Source organism: Salmo salar, chromosome 01 (assembly GCF_965601325.2).
Source record: "Salmo salar chromosome 01, fSalSal1, whole genome shotgun sequence".
Taxonomy (NCBI): Eukaryota; Metazoa; Chordata; class Actinopteri; order Salmoniformes; family Salmonidae; genus Salmo; species Salmo salar.
In genome coordinates this window covers 93,443,109-93,463,934 of record NC_138291.1, presented here as the reverse complement: position 1 = coordinate 93,463,934, position 20,826 = coordinate 93,443,109, and positions in this window count along the sequence as shown.

Below are 20,826 nucleotides of genomic sequence, written 5' to 3'. Positions count from 1 at the left end.
TTGCCGGTGATGTCTGGTGAGGACCTGCCTTATAACAGGCCTACAAGCCCTCAGTCCAGCCTCTCTCAGCCTATTGCGGACAGTCTGAGCACTGATGGAGGGATTGTGCGTTCCTGGTGTAACTCGGGCAGTTGTTGTTGCCATCTTGTACCTGTCCTGCAGGTGTGATGTTTGGATGTACCTATTCTGTGCAGGTGTTGTTACACATGTTCTGCCACTGCGAGGACGATCAGTTGTCCGTCCTGTCTCCCTGTAGTGCTGTCTTAGGCATCTCACAGTATGGACATTGCAATTTATTGCCCTTGCCACATCTGCAGTCTTCATGCCTCCTTGCAGCATCCCTAAGGCACGTTCACGCAGATGACCAGGGACCCTGGGTGTCTTTCTTTTGGTGTTTTTCAGAGTCAGTAGAAAGGCCTCTTTAGTGTCCTAAGTTTTCATAACTGTGACCTTAATTGCCTACCATCTGTAAGCTGTTAGTGTCTTAATGACCGTTCCACAGGTGCATGTTCATTAATTGTTTATGGTTCATTTATGGTTCAACAAGCATGGGAAACAGTGTTCAAACCCTTTACAATGAAGATCTGTGAAGTTATTTGGATATTTCCGAATTGTCTTTGAAAGACAGGGTCCTGAACAAGGGACATTTGTTTTTTTGCTGAGTTTATATATATACAGTATATATTTATTTGCAGAGCTGACAGCAGAGCGCTTGTTGTGAGTGAAGGCTTGAAAATAATCGAACACACCATGCTCCGCACTATGTAACCAAGAGAGACAGAGAAACAGAGAGAGATAAACAGAGAGAAAGACAACAGAGAGAGGAACAGAAAGAGAGAAAGATAGAGAGAGAGAAACAGAGACAAACAGAGAGAGATAACAGAGAGAAAGAGAAGAGAAACAGAGAGAGTGATTAACAGAGAACGATAACAGAGAGAGAAACAGAGAGAGATAAACCGAGAGAAATATAACAGAGAGAAAGAGAGAGATAAGCAGAGAGAAAGAGAACAGAGAGAAAAACAAAGAGATAAACAGAGAAATGTAGCAGAGAGAGAAAAAGAAAGAGATAAGTAGAGATAGAGAACAGAGAGAGAGAGAAACAGAGAGAGATAAACAGAGAGAAAGAGAACAGAGAGAGAGAGAAACAGAGAGAAAGAGGAACAGCAGAGATAAACAGAGAGAAAGAGAACAGAGCGAGAGATAAACAGAGAGATAAACAGAGAGAAATATAACAGAGAGAGAGAGAAAGAGAGAGATAAGCAGAGAGAAAGAGAACAGCGAGAGAGAGAAAAACAGAGAGATAAACAGAGTGAAAGAGAACAGAGAGAAAGAGAGATAAACAGAGAGAAAGAGAACAGAGAACAGAGAGAACAGAGAGAGAGAAACAGAGATATAAACAAAGAGAAAGAGAACACAGAGAGAGAGAGAGAAACAGAGAAAGATAAACAGAGAGAGAGAGAAAGAGAACAGAGAGAGAACAGAGAGAGAGAGAGACTGAGAGTGGCCTCTAGTTCTGTGCCTTGTGGAGTCATTTTCAAAGCTGGAATGTTTTTTTACACACACACATGCATGTGCACACATACATTCATGGCTCTCCTGAAGGATAATAGACCCTCCTCTCTCACAGCAGCAAGACCCTAAGGGGAGGTGACAGAGTCGCCCTATGGCTTGTGTATGGCGAGAAGAGAGGGCAAGTGATGGTAAAGAAGGGCATCCTTACAACCCAAGTGGGTCTGGTGTCCTTAGCTGTCATGCAAGACCCTCAACCTATCTCTTTATAAGATATTCAAATTACAGGGTTGGGGTGTGAAGTGAATTGCTGGATATACAGTGGGAAGAAAAAGTATGTGAACCCTTTAGAATTACCTGGCTTTCTGGATAAATTTTACATAAAATGTTATCTGATTTTCATCTGAGTCACAATAATAGACAACCACGGTCTGCTTAACCTGTTATGGCTAGGGGGCAGTATTTTCACGGCTGGATAAAAAACATACCCGATTTAATCTGGTTACCACTCCTACCCAGTAACTACAATATGCATATACTTATTACATATGGATAGAAAACACTCCAAAGTTTCTAAAACTGTTTGAATGGTGTCTGTGAGTATAACAGAACTCATTTGGCAGCCAAAAACCTGACAAGGTTTCAGGCAGGAAGTGGCCTGTCTGACAAGGTGTCGTTCTTCTTGTCTCTGTTTATTGAAGAGTGAGGATCTTAGCTGTCCCGTGACACTTCCTACGGCTGCCATAGGGTCTCAGAAGGCGGAAAAAAGCTGAATCGTGGCTTTGCAGGCTCTGGCTGAAACAAAGTAGCGCGTTTGGGTAGTGGCTGGTTACAGTACTGTGAGACTCAGGCTCGTGCCCGCGTCGACCGAAAGCTTTGTTTACTTTCCTCAGTTTAGCTAAAAGGAGATTCCCGGTCGGAATATTATAGCTTTTTTACGAGAAAAATGGCATAAAAATGGATTTTAAACAGCGGTTGACATGCTTCGAAGTACGGTAATGGAATATTTAGATTTTTTTTGTCATGAATTGCGCCATGCGCACGACCCTGATTTACCATTTCAGATAGTGTCTGGGACGCACGAACAAAACGCCGCTATTCGGATATAACGATGGATTATTTTGGACCAAACCAACATTTGTTATTGAAGTAGCAGTCCTGGGAGTGCATTCTGACGAAGACAACAAAAGGTAATGAAACTTTTATAATAGTAAAGCTGATATTGGTGAGTGCTAAACTTGCCGGGTGTCTAAATAGCTAGCCCGTGATGCCTGGGCTATGTACTTAGAATATTGCAAAATGTGCTTTCACCAAAAAGCGATTTTAAAATCGGACATATCGAGTGCATAGAGGAGGTCTGTATCTATAATTCTTAAAATAATTGTTATGCTTTTTGTGAACGTTTATCGTGAGTAATTTAGTAAAATGTTAGCGAATTCCCCGGAAGTGCGGGGGATGCTAGTTCTGAAAGTCACATGCTAATGTAAATAGCTGGTTTTTGATATAAATATGAACTTGATTGAACAAAACATGCATGTATTGTATAACATAATGTCCTAGGGTTGTCATCTGATGAAGATCATCAAAGGTTAGTGTTGCATTTAGCTGTCTTCTGGGTTTTTGTGACATTATATGCTAGCTTGAAAAATGGGTGTCTGATTATTTCTGGCTTGGTACTCTGCTGACATAATCTAATGTTTTGCTTTCGTTGTAAAGCCTTTTTGAAATCGGACAGTGTGGTTAGATAAAGGAGAGTCTTATCTTTAAAATGCTGTGAAATAGTCATATGTTTGAAAAATGGAAGTTTTTGTATTTTAGAGGAGTTTGTATTTCGCGCCACGCCCATCATTGGATAATGGAGCAGGTGTTCCGCTAGCGGAACGTCTAGATGTAAGAGGTTAAACTAATAACACGCAAAAATTATAATTGTTCATGTCTTTATTGAACAAGGTTTTGATGTTGGTGTGCTGTGCCTTTTTCTCTCCATACATAGTGTTGTGTATTCCTTCCAAACAACACAACTTTAGTTTCATCTGTCCACAGAATATTTTGCCAATAGCGCTGTGGAACATCCAGGTGCTCTTTTGCGAACTTCAGATTCAGGTTTTCTTTGGACAGCAGTGGCGTCTTCCATGGTGTCCTCCCATGAACACCCATCTTGTTTAGGGTTTTACATATTGTAGACTCGTCAACAGAGATGTTAGCATCTTCCAGAGATTTCTGTAAGTCTTTAGCTGACACTCTAGGATTCTTCTTAACCTCATCGAGCACTCTGCGCTGTGTAGTCATCTTTGCAGTCATCTTTGCAGGACTCCCACTCCTAGGGAGAGTAGCAACAGTGCTGAAATTTCTCCATTTATAGACAATTTGTCTTACCGTGGACTGACTTACAAATACTTTTGTAACCCTTTCCAGCTTCATGCAAGGCAACAATTCTTAATCTTAGGTCTTCTGAGATCTCTTTTATTCGAGGCATGGTTCACATTAGGAAATGCTTCTTGTGAACAGCAAACTCAAATTTTGTGAGTGTTTTTCATGGGGCAGGGCAGCTCTAACCAAAATCTCCAATCTTGTCTCATTAATTGGATTCCAGGTTAGTTGAATCCTGACTCCAATGAACTTTGGAGAAGTCATTCTCCTAGGGGTTCACATACTTTTTCCAACCTACACCGTGAATATGTATTCAATATAGACAAGAAAAATACAGTAATGTGTGTGTTATCAGTTTAAGCACACTGTGTTTGTCTATTGTTGTGACTTAGATGAAGATATGGTGGAAAATTGCAAGATTATGTTATAATACTTTTATTGCATCAAATGGTTGTTTTATTCAACAGAATAGAATATTCTGATAACTATTGTGTGTGTGTTCTACTGAGGATGGGCCTCTGGGAGATAACACTTACAGGAGATTTACGGGTTATAAAACCTAAAGAGACCGCATTCCAGAGCATGAGTTAATGTTTCTGTTCTATATGGTACCAGGGAGAGATGACCCCATGGCCTGACCCTGGTCTGTACACAAAGATAACTGTTTTTACAGCAGGTACTGTCTGCTGGGAAATATAAGTGTCTTTCATGCAAATCTTAACCTTGTGATCCATTCTATATCTGTTATTCGTCATGTAGGTTGAAAAGGGTGTAACTTGGCTATAAAATATGTCGTGTCTTTGGGGGTACCATTAAATGGAAGATATGTTTATCAATTAGCTCCCTGTAATTATTATCACGCGAATAAACTGATTAATCGTTTAATTGTAATTAACTAGGAGATCGGGGCACCAAGGAGAATATTCAGATTACAAAGCTATAATTTTCCTAATATAACTTTCCTGTACTATAATATTATATTCTATTATACTATAGGTCGATTATCTTCTAGTTCAAATGGTGTATTTACCTCTAGTCCAGTCTCATTCCAAAACGTCGTAAATTGTTGTATCTGCACGAACCCAGTCTTTACTAAAATCATCCATACATCAATTGTCTTAAAATCATTTATTTACTACCCTAAGTAATTAACAGAAAAACATACAAACAGTAATTATCGTCACAAAGGATTGGTATCGGAATGTGCCCTACTGGCTAAACAGGCTGGTCGGCCTGTTGAACAATGGGTCATAAATGGTCAGCTGAGAAGTTTACACAGAGTTCATTAACAATTGACAATTGAAGGCTCACTCATTCGGGAACAATTGCAATCAATATATATATATTTACGCTCAGTGTGTCGTTCTGATTCTTGTTGGAGAGTAGTTCTGTTGGGGAGTTTTGTCCGCGTTCTCTCTCTCTCTCTCTCGGTTAGAATGGATCTTTCAGAGCGACATTCATTAATGTCGTCATAGAATGGTGGTTTCGTTGGTCTTCGCGTTCGATGATATAATTTACTTAGCTGCAGACTAATAATTAATATCTAAGACTTGTTCTTATTCTGTCAGTATCAATAGTCTAAAAGTTAACCACGTGGTATGGTTCACTTTCAGTAGAGGAATTAGATGGTAGAACCTAGGTGCCAACGGAGTGTAGGCCTGGTCTGGAGAAATGTAAATCAGGGAGTGTTTTATAGTGCTCATCGAACAGGCTGGTCAAATGACGCCTGGTCCTGTATGTGTCCCTGGGGCGTGCCTATGACTGAGTTAGATTTGGTTACAGAAATACAATTCTATCACATTACATCAGTACATAGCATCTCAATGTCTTACAAAAGCTTTATCCTTATTAATACATTCCATACACCCATATGAGGCAAGTCTTAAACTGAGTCTATTATATAAACAGTTTCATGGTAATATGGCTATATTGTCTCTTCTGAGTATCACAAAATGGTACCAAGCGGATCAGTTCGTAGCTGGATTCTTCACCAATCTTCCATACCTTCTCCAGAACACAAAATGTCGCTTGGCTCTCCAATTCTATGAGTTGGAAGAATTTCCTGTGTCTCTCGATGGGCCATGTGGCCAGAGACTCTCCTGGAATTTTAGAGTTTTTACGACCCTTTACACACAGGGTGGATTGTGTGCAAAAGGGAGGGGTCAACTGTCCTCCCTGTACCAAAAGAGGCCAACGTCATGACATACCCCACCTGGTGGTTTGGATCTTGTTTATCCTGCAAGTTACAAATCAACATAAAATCATGACCACGTGATGTCCCATTGGTAGATCATCGTTGCAGTCCTCTCTGGTGGTTGAACTTGGTAGGCTCTCTGAAAGCGGAGCCGTCCACCACAAGGATGGGCAGTTGATGTCCGGTTGGTGATCGCCGTTGCGGTCTCCTCAATTGGTGTACCTTGGTAGGTTCCCTGGAAGCTGTAAAGTACCCCAGGAAGGGCCAGGGGATATCCTGGTTGGTGATCGCCGTTGCGGTCCCCCCCCTCTGGTGGTTTACCTTGGTAGTCTCTCTGACAGCGGGCATGCCGCCACAAGGATAGGCTGTGGGTGTCCGGATTTGGGGTCGCCGTTCCGGACCCGTCGTCAAGACTGGAAGATTTGGGCAGTAACTTAGGCAAATGTTAACAACGCACACACACTCATGAAATATATATAATTACATTCATTCCCCAATGAGCGGCGTTGTGGCACTAAGTGATGGTTGTATGGGGACTTTGTTTATGGCTCTATCACTTCCTAAGTGTCAAAGGAACTGAACCGAAAAGGAATGAAAGCATAAACAAAACAAAAATATACAAAATATAGTTCACACAAAAAAATCATCTAATTGGACTGTATTCTATATACGTCCAATGTTCTGGCAAAATGATTATCATGGCATTGTCTCTAATGCCATATCTAGGGTTTTCCTACTTGGTGTGTTGCTTAGGCGCTATCCTAAGTTGATAACTATATGATAAGTCTACAGCTATAATGCACTAGTTTTGGGCAGTCTACAGGTATGACCTACGGACTTCTGGGAAGAAAACTGGTGAGTGCTGTAGAGTCAAAGGCCTAGAAGTAAATGTTCAACTTTACTAAGGCTGGTATATTGCTTGGGCCCTTAAGTGGTCCTAGCATAAATCCTAATTGGATGTTCCGTTGTGCATGTGCGTTTATGCTTACACAAGCGCGCATGTCAAGGGAAGAAAACCAAGTATCCGGGCAGATTACAACTTGTTCAGAATGAGTCTGACGTAGTCAGGTAATTTTCAGGTCAATGCCTGGAGGTCAGTCAGAATTGGTGTCAAGGGAGTCTGTAGTAGTTTTTCTACAAGTCACTGTCTTCCACTATTGGAGTGGCGATAGGTATGAAGTCTATTTCATAGCTATGTTATCCACGGAGGAGCTAACCTCACGACGGAAGTACTCTATAAGTGTTGGACCAGTCATACGTGGTGTGATCATGGTTCATGACTTCTAATAATTTTACTCCTGAATGGAGGGTCCTATTTATTAGTGACATGTGTGTTAACCATTGGAAGAGTGCACTGGAGATTCCCCTCCACGTGTTGCACTCCGAGTGACTCCTATGTCACTGTTGTCAATGGTAATTTGATTTGTTAAGTCTCTAACCTTCTTACTGATTGTAGCTGGTATTGGTACTGGTACTCAAGGGGGCCAGTTATCCTACCGATTTATTCTGAAATATTATCTACCGGAACACATGATTGGAGCATTTTACTAGTTGTATTGTAGTTGAACCTACGCATGGCAAAGAATGATTATTGTTGCCATTTGTTTTGGAGGTGGACAAGTCCACTGGACTTCCTTTATGACCAGTGTGGTACACCTCAGTACTATCTTAGATGTCTTCTAAGATAATCCCCGTCTACAGGCCTGTCTGCTCCTCACTGTTCTCATAGGAGAGTTTACAACTAGATTTGATTTATGCTCTGGCGGCCTCGTACGGTGTTGTCCGTAGTCTTGACCCCCCCACCGGCCTCGATGAGGCTCATCATGGGTCTGGGCTACTATTCCCCCCCTTTGTGCCTCGGGACCCCCCCACCAGCGGGTGGTGTTGGTGTCCGATGCGCAAATGAAAAGGTCGGACCCTATGTACGAGTTGTCAGCGGCCGCGTTTTTATGAGAGTGGCTGTAACCTTTCAACCAAATCTCCTGGTGTTTGTGCTTCAAAACGCTCAGTGGCTGTCGAGGCATGTCAGTCACCACCGCGTCCGCGTGTGGCAACCTCTTCATTACCTGTGAACTGAGACGAGGATATTGGTCTGTGATATCGCAAAGTGTTTCACAAGTGGGAGTTATCGGGTCAGTTGCTGGACTGACGCCATTAGTGTCATTGTAAGGGGTGACAGTCCCCAACAAAGCGGAAGGTGTATCATCGGAAGCAGAGTATACTCTGCGCATCAATGTTTTTCTTGCTGGGACGGCCGCAGTGCTTGCGGAAGTGTCCAAAGGGAAAGAAAAGTTCATCTCAACTACCGTATTACATGACTGCAAGGAGGAGGGAAGTTGCTTATTCACAGAGACAGCTGGCTCGAAATCATGAGTAGAATGGTCAATCAGGTTGGCTGATGGAATGTGTCGAGATATCGTACTATCTCCGTGGATCGGATTTTGTACCAAGAGGTTTCTAAACGTCTTTTTCTCAAGGGGTGCTTTCGACAGATACCCCTCGTGAAGGACTGCGTTGCAGCTAGCGTTAGGGGGCGACGGTGTGGTCAGTGGAGAAGGCACTGTGGCCTGTGACCATACCTGGTTGGTTTTCCAATCCATCAATGGGAGTAACCGATCCATCAAGTCTGCTCCAAGTAGCAGGGTTACAGTTTCGAGGCTGGTAACATATACAGGGTGAACGAGCGATACGTCCTGGAAGTGTAGTTTCAGCATGACTCTCAATGTGAGAGGCGAGGTAGTCTGAGTGACCCCTCGAAGTTTAGTGTCGCATCGTTCCACTTTTAACCAACGTTTAGTTGGCTTCAAAGCCCTTTTGAGATCATCAAACAATGTTTGAGAGATGAGTGATATTGTCGCACCCGAATCAATTAGCGCATGACAAGCTAAGCAGTCCTCCAGGACTGTTTCCAGGTATGGCCGTTTAGATTTGTGGTTAGTGGACATATTCCCCACAAAGTGGAGTGGTCGTTCGCAACGACGTGATGTGCCATGTCTGTTCAAGATGGAAGCAGATTGACTTTTCTGATTTTGAGTGGGCTTGGCTTTAACGAAGCGTTTGACCTTTTTCTTCGCAACTTTTGTATCAGAGTCTATAGACAGAGCCCGGGGGCTTGTTTCTTGATCAAGCGGGCCCTGGATAGGGTTTTGAATGAGAGCGGGAGAAATTTGAACTTTAACGTCCATGCTATGGGTGTTAATTCCTGCGGACCTGGTGTCCGGTAATTCCCCGTCTAGTCCTTGTGACTTATCTTTTACCCTTTTCTCAAATTGTTCTCGCTTAAGTTCTTCCCGTAGTGGGACTTCTGGAGAACATTGGTCTACGTTTTGGTCGTCCTTCAACCCTTTGTTACCCTTGTGCTCTGACACTTTTTGTGGGTTGAGTGCAGGAACGTAGCGAACGGGTCGATTGTAGCGGTAGTCATGTTGATGGCTACGTACTTTACAGTTATTTCGACCGCGGAGGTTATTGGTATCAGGGTTTCGTGGTAGAAACTGTTGTTGTGCGTCATCTCTCGACGCTCCAATACCTGATAATGCACCCTCTAACTGGAGTGAGTGCTCCTGGTTAAACTTCAAAACTGAGTGGTCAGGGCTCTTAGCGTTGTGAACTTTTGATGCCTCAAAAGCTGTGCTTGCAAGCTCTCTGAGTTGTAAGATAGGCAAGCCAACGTGGGCTGCAGGGCCCAAGTAGGTAATGAAGGTGGGGTACATGTTTGACAGAAACATTTGTTTGAATGGTAACAGCTCTTCCATTCCTGTTTCTGTGAGTAGGCCAAAGTAAGCTGAACGAAGCCTATGATAGAAAGCTTGTGGGTGTTCGTTCCGAGCTTGTTTGACGGTGTTAGCCAGTGAGCTATCGTGTTTGCGAGTCGCAGAACCACTGAATTCTAATTTCAAAGCTGTGGCAAGTTTAGCATAGTCATTTAGCACGTGTTGCTGTTGTAGACGAATGAACCTCGTCACGTGTCTATTCGACGTTCGCTTCAACAGGTAAACCCTGTCAGAACCCGTAGCGTTCGGGTAGCCACCCAACGCGTCCTCTATGTCAGCTAGGAACGTCTCAGTATCGTTTGGCTGACCTGGAATGGGGTCAAAGGTGGAGAAATTCTTGACGAGTTTGTCAAGGTATTCCGCGCCAAGCGGGCAGAGAGGGTTGGCTTCATCCTGTGGAGAGATTGGGGCCGAAAGGCCAAGAGAAGAAGCCAAGCCTTGTTGTTGTTGGCCAAGAGGCACCATATTACTCAGTGCCGAAGGGCCAAGAGGAGAAGACTGAGGGACACATGAGGGAGGCAAGGTCTGAAACCTATTGTCTTCACTCCTGTGAGTACAGGGCTCCGGTTGCTTGGATGGGAAGTCACGCTGTAGAGCGTGACCATTCTGGATTTCTGTGGAATTCTGCTGCATTGCAGAGTCCACTTGAGCGCTTAGAGTACTGATTTTGGACACGTGAGTGTCACACCTGCTCCTTTCGGTCTCAAACGTATCTGTCATGGTTTGCAGATAGAGGTCTTGAATACCGAGCGAGAGATTCAGTGATGAGATTTCCTCTGCTTGCTTAGAAATCAATATTTCCAACCTCATCACCTGAGTTCTCTCATCATTCATTTGGTCAGCGACTTCAATAAGTTCTGCTGATTTATCATCCAACTTTGTCATTGTGTTCATTAACTGATCATCTTTGGTCTGCAGCGCTTTGAGGAGCATTTACATTTACATTTAAGTCATTTAGCAGACGCTCTTATCCAGAGCGACTTACAAGTTGGTGCATTCACCTTATAATATCCAGTGGAACAACCACTTTACAATAGTGCATCTAAATCTTTTAAGGGGGGGGTTAGAAGGATTACTTTATCCTATCCCAGGTATTCCTTGAAGAGGTGGGGTTTCAGGTGTCTCTGGAAGGTGGTGATTGACTCCGCTGTCCTGGCGTCGTGAGGGAGCTTGTTCCACCATTGGGGTGCCAGAGCAGCGAACAGTTTTGACTGGGCTGAGCGGGAACTGTGCTTCCTCAGAGGTAGGGAGGCGAGCAGGCCAGAGGTGGATGAACGGAGTGCCCTTGTTTGGGTGTAGGGCCTGATCAGAGCCTGAAGGTACGGAGGTGCCGTTCCCCTCACAGCTCCGTAGGCAAGCACGGGAGGAAGAGCAGCTCCGTCTTGCCGAGGTTCAGCTTGAGGTGGTGATCCCTCATCCACACTGATATGTCTGCCAGACATGCAGAGATGCGATTCGCCACCTGGTTGTCAGAAGGGGGAAAGGAGAAGATTAATTGTGTGTCATCTGCATAGCTATGATATGAGAGACCATGTGAGGATATGACAGAGCCAAGTGACTTGGTGTATAGCGAGAATAGGAGTGGGCCAAGAACAGAGCCCTGGGGGACACCAGTGGTGAGAGCACGTGGTGCGGAGACAGATTCTCGCCACGCCACCTGGTAGGAGCGACCTGTCAGGTAGGACGCAATCCAAGCGTGGGCGGCGCCGGAGATGCCCAGCTCGGAGAGGGTGGAGAGGAGGATCTGATGGTTCACGGTATCAAAGGCAGCAGATAGGTCTAGAAGGATGAGAGCAGAGGAGAGAGAGTTAGCTTTAGCAGTGCGGAGAGCCTCCGTGACACAGAGAAGAGCAGTCTCAGTTGAATGCCCAGTCTTGAAACCTGACCGATTAGGATCAAGAAGGTCATTCTGAGAGAGATAGCAAGAGAGCTGGCCAAGGACGGCGCGTTCAAGAGTTTTGGAGAGAAAGGAAAGAAGGGATACTGGTCTGTAGTTGTTGACATCGGAGGGATCGAGTGTAGGTTTTTTCAGAAGGGGTGCAACTCTCGCTCTCTTGAAGACGGAAGGGACGTAGCCAGCGGTCAAGGATGAGTTGATGAGCGAGGTGAGGTAGGGGAGAAGGTCTCCGGAAATGGTCTGGAGAAGAGAGGAGGGGATAGGGTCAAGTGGGCAGGTTGTTGGGCGGCCGGCCGTCACAAGACGCGAGATTTCATCTGGAGAGAGAGGGGAGAAAGAGGTCAAAGCACAGGGTAGGAGCACCGTGTTATTTTGAGTAACATTCAACAAAACAGCATGCATGTTGTCAAGTTGAGCGCTCCTGTTTGTAGATAACTCTTCAGATTTATCTAGTTTGGCGTGGACATCATCGTATTTAGTTTTGGCTAAATCGAGTTGTTGCTGTAGCATATGATTTTTTTCCTGTAGAAAACGATTTTGTTGAAGAGCTTGTGCTTGTTCATCGTCGTACGTTTTTGCAATTACATTTAATTGTTCAGTTTTCGAACGCAGTTCCATAGCTAGCAGAATTTTTCCCTTTTCTGCATTTGTGATTGGTTTCCCGGTTCTCTCCACCTGTCCCTTTATGTCTACCGTTACCTGCTCGTGCTTCAGCTGTGCACTGCGGTATTGGACAGATGGCAATCTCGGATGGCAAGACATCAGAGCTAGACTGGAGAGAACCTTTACGAGGCCTGCGCCCGATGGTTGATTTTGGAAAACATTGTTGTCTGCTTTTCCACTAATGGCATAATTAGGGTTGTTATCGCTGCTGAGGTCAGAGATCAATCCATTTACGGGTGGAGGTTCACTAATTAGCAGGCGAGTGGGAACCACCCCCTCTGATAGCTTGCACATTATTAGAACATTTGAAAGGAAAAAATTGTTTTTCCTAATTTTCCAAAATTTGGTTTTGGAATGTGGAAAACTGCAAAGACGATTTTAATCTATTTATAGACGTTAATGAACCATCAGTACTGTACAGTACTGTGGAAGTTGGACGCGAATGAATTTGCAAAAGCAAATTGAATTAATCAATTTCAATGATTAGTCCTACCTGGGTAGGCTATCTGGGTATTAAACTTGAATTACCTGAGAGGTTGCTTCATCCAGGTTAATATGCAAAGTTTAAGTTGTCTCATTTAATTGGAAGAACCTAGAAAGTTATGTTTGACAATTTAACTTATTAAATTGAATGAGACGATAATCCATACAATCTCCATTGATTGGATATCATAAGTGTAAACCGTAGTTCAAATGTTGGGACCCTTCACCACTAGGGTACGCTCCTCCCTGGGGCTGAAGCCACATGGGATTCACCCCCGTCAGTAGTGGGTTTGGTGAATGTGCTTTGCTAAAGCAGATTTTACTGATTAATCTATTTATAATATATCAAACCTGTATAGGCTATCTGGGAATTAACTTTGAATTACCTGAGAGGTTGCTTCATCAAGGTTAATATGCAAAGTTTAAGTTGTCTCATTTAATTGGAAGAACCTAGAAAGGTATGTTCGACAATTTAACTAAATAAATTGAATGAGACCATAATCCATACAATCTCCATTGATTGGATATCATAAGTGTAAACCGTAGTTCAAATGTTGGGACCCTTCACCACTAGGGTACGCTCCTCCCTGGGGCTGAAGCCACATGGGATTCACCCCCGTCAGTAATGGGTTTGGTGAATGTGCTTTGCTAAAGCAGATTTTACTGATTAATCTATTTATGATATATCAAACCTGAATAGGCTATCTGGGAATTAACTTTGAATTACCTGAGAGGTTGCTTCATCAAGGTTAACATGCAAAGTTTAAGTTGTCTCATTTAATTGGAAGAACCTAGAAAGGTATGTTTGACAATTTAACTGAATAAATTGAATGAGACGATAATCCATACAATCTCCATTGATTGGATATCATAAGTGTAAACCGTAGTTCAAATGTTGGGACCCTTCACCACTAGGGTAGATCGTGTGCAAAAGGGAGGGGTCAACTGTCCTCCCTGTACCAAAAGAGGCCAACGTCATGACAAATACCTGTACTTTTGTCTTGGGGCTCTCAGCGAATCATATGAGCGTGATTCGTTGATCAGCCATCATTATCATAGAGCACTCAATCGATTCACTTTATATGTGTGTGTTGTATTGACCTGCTCCCTTATTGATAAGTGATTACAGATTTAGTTTAAGTATAACTGTGACTTGTGTGATAAGTTTGTCTCTCTTCATTTAATAGAAAAGAAATTAACCACCACAAAAATGTATGCAGAAATCCAGGTAATTCAAAATGGTTCACATACCTTCTCTTGTCACTGTAGGTTACTGTTGGTGACTTGGGAAATACAGGCCTAAGAAAAGTGGGTAACAGGGCTGAGACAGGCAAGTAACATGGACGAGGTGTACTGGCAAAGACACTGGGATCTATGAGTAACAAATAGGGCATGTGGGGCTAGGACACGGGTGTATCGGCACTCGATTGTATCAGTATTGGGTATTGGCATGTGAGTGTTAGGAAATTGGGTTTAGGTGTGTGGGTAAGTAGGCTGAGGTATATACATATTGGGGCTGTGCAATAGGGATCTGTTAATTGTATTATAGGCAGAGCACTGTATGTTCCCATAAGTCACAAAAACATACTTTTTTACAAACTGTTCAATATTTTTGATATACTTTATAATATTAATTTATAATGTTAGGTTTACATAGGGCATATTATGTGTGTTGTGTCATGTCTGGGAACAAATGGTGTCACGACTTCCACCGATGGTGGTTCCTCTCCCTGTTCGGGCGGTGCTCGGTGGTCGGCGTCGCCGGCCTACTAGCCACCACCGATCCATTTTTCTTTTTCCGTTTGTTTTGTCTTTGGTTTTTTCACACCTGGTTTCATTTGCTTTAATTTTTGTGTGTTTATTTTACCCCTGTTGCCTGCTTAGGTTTGTGCGGGATTACTTGTCTCAGGTTGCTCGTTGAGGTTGTGCCTCAGTTTATTTCACGTATATACCGATTGTGTATAAGTTTGAGGAGCGTTGTTTTTTCCTTCCTTCTGTGAGTAACTCTATTCTCTTTTCGTCGTGGGCATTGTTATTGGTAGTGTACCTGTCTTTTTGTTGTGGACTTACCTATTAAAAGACGCTCCTTGGACATCTCTGCTCTCCTGCACTTGACTCCTTCACTTACCTCATAATCAAGACCTAACAAATGGGTTTAGTTCCAGACAGATAAACTACTCTACTCCCTCTCATTAAAACTTGCATACATGACTGTAAATCCCTTTAGATAAGAGTGTCTGTTAAAAAGGCATATACAGTGGTTCCTCCTTTAAAAGTTGCGAGCTTACACCACGGGACTTAGAGGTATCCAGCGTCACGGCTTCATTGCTCCAGACCTCCGCCAGAGGGAGTTAGGGCACTCATTATGCATTTGGGTCCCAAGGTTTTCATATGGCCAAACATATTGAGTGGTTCCAATGACTAATTTGATGTGAGCCATGTGACTTTGGTGACTTTCTTCAGCAAATATGGCTGACAAAATATTACGGTGGAAGCAAATGTAAATAGTTATAACATCATAACGAGTCACGCAAAAAATGTACAGTTGAGAGGAATATGTTAGTTAATATACAGACAAATGATTGTGCATATTGTTTGTGACTAATGAAAATCGCTAATTTACAAAAATCGCTATTTAGAAAGTTAGCTTACTAGCTAACATTAGCTGGCTAGCTAGCTAGTGTTATGACATGAGTATGAAATTGATATTCATGTTGTTTAATGTTTTAGGGACTCAAACCAGGCTGTCATCTTGTGAAAAAGTGGATGTAAAGAATCTAACTAGCTAAAGCATTTACTGCAAATTGAATGTACAATTGTGTTAGCTTGCCGTGCTTATATTTGCCATGCAATGCATCTGAAGTAACATAGCTAGCTAATTATTTATTTGCTTATTGTGTAGTGGAGGATAAAAATAACTGTATGCCTATGGATGTGTAGCTAGCTACAGTATGTAGCCGATCTGTGTATGGACCTTAAAACATTTGGTATGAATATTAGTTCAGAAACTATGAACCTCAGCAATCATAGTTGTTGTATCGACTTCAAGTCTGAATGGCATTAATGAAGCCTATGGATAGAGTAGAATATAATAACTTTATTGTGCAAAGGATTCAAGTCCTATATACATGTACTGTAGTTATTACCACACATGAGATCCCCACATTGTAGCCTGTACATTGAATATATTCACAAATCATATACTCTTCCTTGGCAAATAAAGGTGTGGTTCAGGTATGCATCTCTGTGAGACATTCTTTTTCAGTAATATCCAATACCAGGTGAATCAAACTCCATTTTTTGAACGTTGCTGTGTCTGCATGTATGTATTACAATTATACACTTCAACAGTGTTTACCACTCCTGCTCCTGGGTCATTAATGATTACACATTGTAACTATGCAATAGACTAGAAACATGATTAAAGTAAAGGCTGATTTGTAATTAATATATACAGAAAAAAATAACTATGCATATCTAACTCCCTTCATCTGCATTAAGAGGACATAGGATAGGTGTAGTATTTCAACCAGTGGAGAATGTGAAATGCTTTATTGAAAGAAGTTCATTATCCAGGTGTTATAAATACATAATACATGCATTATAAATGTTATAATTGTAATATTTTATTATAAATACAATTTTCATCTGTTCTTCAATGCACATATAATGCATTATAAAAAAAGAGAAAGAAAGAGGAGGTGGGAAGAGAGGTGTAGAAGACAGAAAAGGAAAGAGGTAAAACAGAGGAGCAAGGAAGACAGCATATGATTAATGAATTACAGTGCTACCCTAATATTCTCTTAGCTCATCACAATTACATGGTGTCTCTAGCGGTGTCTCCTAAACAGCCTTGGGATCCCAGTCGGGCTGAAGGATATCTCAAGAGCGGTTGAGGTGGCGATGACGGGACTGGCTTCCTCTCTCACATCAAAGCATACCTGCAGACGAGAGACAGATGGATAGAGAGAGCACGATTAAGCTTTGTTTTTTAATTCTAACGCAGTCAGTCATCATAATCATCAGGAGGTGAAATGCAAAACTGACCTTGGATCATTAACTCTGGGACTACTACATCTCTATCTGTATTTCAATGTAAAGCATCTCTTTAATTATACTTCCTGTTGACCCGACCAAGTGACCGCTCACCTCTGTGTCAGCCAGTTTAGATGCAAGAGGGGTTCAGCAACACAGCTGGTATAACCTTGTGTGTGTAATCTCACCTGGTGTCCACACTAAGTGGCTACAGAGTACTTTATGCTGAAAAACAGACACATGAGGACAAACAATAGAATATAATGTGATTATTAGACTTTTAGATCACAAATGAATACATAAATACCACTTGAAGCTTGATGATGACTTGATCCTTTGAATCCGTTGTGTAGTGCTAAGGCAACAGCTGGTGAGGTGTCAGGTTCACCTCTGTACTTAAAGGGTGATTATTCCAACTCTCTGTGAAATGCTGCAGATCTGCCTGCAGACGAGGTAAGAACACATATCCCACACAGAAGAGGTGGATAGAATTCGACAGGTCAAGGTAGCCTTCTTCCTCCAAATTGTGCAGCAAGTTGTAGTACTGACATGTCACAGCACTCCAAACATCTCTCCATAAGCCTTCCACTCTAACAGAGAGAAAGATAAGGTTTTGTGGGGGAGGTTATAGAAATGCAAGTTGTGTGTGCCTCTGTGAGTGGTTACTGACTGAATGTGATGCAGACACCTATCTGAGTGTACCTGAAACATTTAAATATAGAGGGCTATGTGTTTCACAACTTGGTTATTGCAAGGCTAACCCCCAGGGAAATCATGACTAGGAAGAAACAATGGCTTGATAGTCCAGTGAAAATGGCTGAGTGTTTATGTGGTGTAAATTAGCAGCTGACATCTTAAGTTTTTTTAATAACTTATTTTGGATAGGGGGCGGTATTTTGACGTCCGGATGAAAAGTGTGCCCAAAGTAAACTGCTTGCTACTCAGGCATAGAAGCTAGGATATACATGTAATTGATAGAGTTGGATAGAAAACACTCTAAAGTTTCTAGAACTGTTAAAATCATGTCTGTGAGTATAACAGAACTGAAATGGCAGGCAAAACCCTGAGGACAAACCATCAACAACAACAAAAGAATTCAGCATACCACTGATTTCAATGGCTGGCACTTTTATAATAGGGCGAAATCTTCCCCGATTGCAGTTCCTAGGGCTTCCACTAGATGTCAACAGTCTTTAGAAAGAGTTTCAGGCTGGTTTCTGGAAAAATGAGGGAGAAGTTGTAGTTTTTCTAAGTGGCTCCCATTTTGGCTGTAGTGTTTCCAAGCGCATGGCCGAGAGACCGCGTTCTTTTTGTTTATCTCCGGTAAAGACAATAACGATTCTCTGTCTTAAATTGTATCATTTATTTGCGTATTATGGTACCTAAGGTTTGATTATAAACATTGATTGACTTGTTTGGATAAGTTTATTGGTAATGTTTGGGATTCATTTTGTATGCATTTTGAAGGGGGGAAACCGAGTGGATTATTGACTGAAGCGTGCCAGCTAAACTGAGTTTTTATGGATATAAAGAAGGACTTTATTGAACAAAAGGGCCATTTGTAATGTAACTGGGACCTTTTGGAGGGCCAACAGAAGAAGATCTTCAAAGGTAAGGCATACATTATATCGCTATTTCTGACTTTTGTGTCGCAACTCCCTGGTTGGAAAATGATCTGTTATGCATTTGTGTGCTGGGCACTGTCCTCAGATAATTGCATGGTTTGCTTTCGCCGTAAAGCCTTTTTGAAATCTGACATGGCGGCTGGATTAACCTGTTACGGATAGGGGGCAGTATTTTCACAGCCGGATAAAAAACGTACCCGGTTTAATCTGATTATTACTCCTGCCCAGAAACTAGAATATGCATATAATTATTAGCTTTGGATAGAAAACACTCCAAAGTTTCTAAAACTGTTTGAATGGTGTCTGTGAGTATAACAGAACTCATTTGGCAGGCCAAAACCTGAGAAGATTCTGTACAGGAAGTGCCCTGTCTGACCATTTCTTGGCCTTCTTTGCCATCTCTATCCATTACAGAGGATCTCTGCTGTTACGTGACACTTCCTACGGCTCCCATGGGCTCTCAGAAGGCGGCAAAAAGCTGAATCGTGGCTTTGCAGGCTCTGGTTGAAAGAAAGTAGTGCGTTTGGGTAGTGGCTGGTTACAGTACTGTGAGACTCAGGCGCGTGCCCGCGTCGACAGAATGCTTTGTTTTCTTTCCTCTGTTTACCTAAACACAGATTCCCGGTTGGAATATTATCGCTTTTTTACGAGAAAAATGGCATAAAAATTGATTTTAAACAGCGGTTGACATGCTTCGAAGTACGGTAATGGAATATTTAGAAATCTTTTGTCACGAATTGCGCCATGCTTGTGACCCTTATTTACACTTCGGATAGTGTCTAGAACGCACGAACAAAACGCCGCTATTTGGATATAACGATGGATTATTTTGGACCAAACCAACATTTGTTATTGAAGTAGCAGTCCGGGGAGTGCCTTCTGTACCCGATTTAATCTAGTTACCACTCCTACCCAGTAACTAGAATATGCATATACTTATTACATATGGATAGAAAACACCCTAAAGTTTCTAAAACTGTTTGAATGGGGTCTGTGAGTATAACAGAACTCATTTGGCAGGCAAAAAACTGAGAAGGTTTCATGCAGGAAGTGGCCTGTCTGACAAGGTGTCGTTCTTCTTGTCTCTGTTTATTGAAGAGTGAGGATCTTAGCTGTCCCGTGACACTTCCTACGGCTGCCATAGGGTCTCAGAAGGCGGTAAAAAGCTGAATCGTGGCTTTGCAGGCTCTGGCTGAAAAAAAGTAGTGCGTTTGGGTAGTGGCTGGTTACAGTACTGTGAGACTCAGGCTCGTGCCCGCGTCGACCGAAAGCTTTGTTTACTTTCCTCTGTTTAGCTAAATGGAGATTCCCGGTCGGAATATTATCGCTTTTTTACGAGAAAAATGGCATAAAAATGGATTTTAAACAGCGGTTGACATGCTTCGAAGTACGGTAATGGAATATTTAGATTTTTTTTGTCACGAATTGCGCCATGCGCACGTCCCTGATTTACCATTTCAGATAGTGTCTGGGACGCACGAACAAAACGCCGCTATTCGGATATAACGATGGATTATTTTGGACCAAAGCAACATTTGTTATTGAAGTAGCAGTCCTGGGAGTGCATTCTGACGAAGACAACAAAAGGTAATCAAACTTTTATAATAGTAAATCTGATATTGGTGAGTGGTAAACTTGCCGGGTGTCTAAATAGCTAGCCCGTGATGCCTGGGCTATGTACTTAGAATATTGCAAAATGTGCTTTCACCAAAAAGCTATTTTAAAATCGGACATATCGAGTGCATAGAGGAGTTCTGTATCTATAATTCTTAAAATAATTGTTATGCTTTTTGTGAACGTTTATCGTGAGTAATTTAGTAAATTGTTAGCGAATTCCCCGGAAGTTTGCTAGTTCTGAACGTCACATGCTAATGTAAAAAGCTGGTTTTTGATATAAATATGAACTTGATTGAACAAAACATGCATGTATTGTATAACATAATGTCCTAGGGTTGTCATCTGATGAAGATCATCAAAGGTTAGTGCTGCATTTAGCTGTGGTTTGGGTTTATGTGACATTATATGCTAGCTTGAAAAATGGGTGTCTGATTATTTCTGGCTTGGTACTCTGCTGACATAATCTAATGTTTTGCTTTCGTTGTAAAGCCTTTTTGAAATCGGACAGTGTGGTTAGATTAACTTGAGTCTTGTCTTTAAAATAGCTGTAAAATAGTCATATGTTTGAGAAATTGAAGTAATAGCATTTCAAAGGTTTTGAAAATCGCGCCACAGGATTCAACTGGCTGTTACGTAGGTGGGACGAATTCGTCCCGCCTA